At 45.8% G+C, this 624-nt stretch overlaps 1 protein-coding gene across 1 annotated transcript in view; it reads right to left on the bottom strand.

Annotated features, from left to right (window-relative positions):
* The window catches only part of LOC104988836 (testis-specific protein TEX28-like), a gene marked incomplete at its 5' end in the record, with an annotated part of 7,337 nt that overhangs the window by 5,520 nt on the left and 1,193 nt on the right, over positions 1 to 624 (bottom strand). The gene's annotated exons all lie outside the window — the stretch shown is intronic.

Genomic DNA, 624 nt, shown 5'->3' with positions numbered 1-624 from the left:
ACCGGGTGACACTTCATTGAGCTGAACATATGCCCTTGTGCCTGAGACTCTGTTTCCCCATCTGTAAAGTGGGCGCTGAATGGTACAGGTGATCAATGCTACACGCTCCCTGTTGTCACTATGACTGCGTTGTCTTCTTCAGCCCATTCACCATTTCTCTCAAGAAATCTGAGTCCTATGGACCTGCTTTTTTGTTTTTAATGTATACTAATCAAGGTAGGCTAACTGCTATAGCCAATGACCAGAACATCTTGGTGGCTGAAGACGATGCCAGTTTATTTCACAGTTCACTCGTGGTGGTGTTGGTATGAGGAAGGTGCTGACTTAGAAGCGCAACCTTGCACAATTCCCACAGAGTTTTGTGAGGAGGTAGTTTGCTCTGCTCCCCAGTACAGCTGGCAGACACTAATATGCTGTGGGTTAAGAACTTTCTAGAGCACCACAGTCCCATTGGCCTAGGCAGTATGGAAACATACAAGGAAATGCACAACTGTCCTGAGTTCTGGTCTTGCTTTACATAAATCCAACCTTGAAAAGAGGACTATAAAGAAGGCTGAGCACCAAAGAATTGATGCTTTTGAACTGTGGTGCTGGAGAAGACTCTTGAGAGTCCCTTGGACTGCA

The sequence above is a fragment of the Bison bison genome, unplaced genomic scaffold, assembly GCF_000754665.1.
Source record: "Bison bison bison isolate TAMUID 2011002044 unplaced genomic scaffold, Bison_UMD1.0 scf7180017846595, whole genome shotgun sequence".
NCBI classification, from domain to species: domain Eukaryota; kingdom Metazoa; phylum Chordata; class Mammalia; order Artiodactyla; family Bovidae; genus Bison; species Bison bison.
The sequence above is the reverse complement of the archived record's forward strand: the minus strand, read 5'-3'. Positions and strand labels throughout refer to the sequence as shown.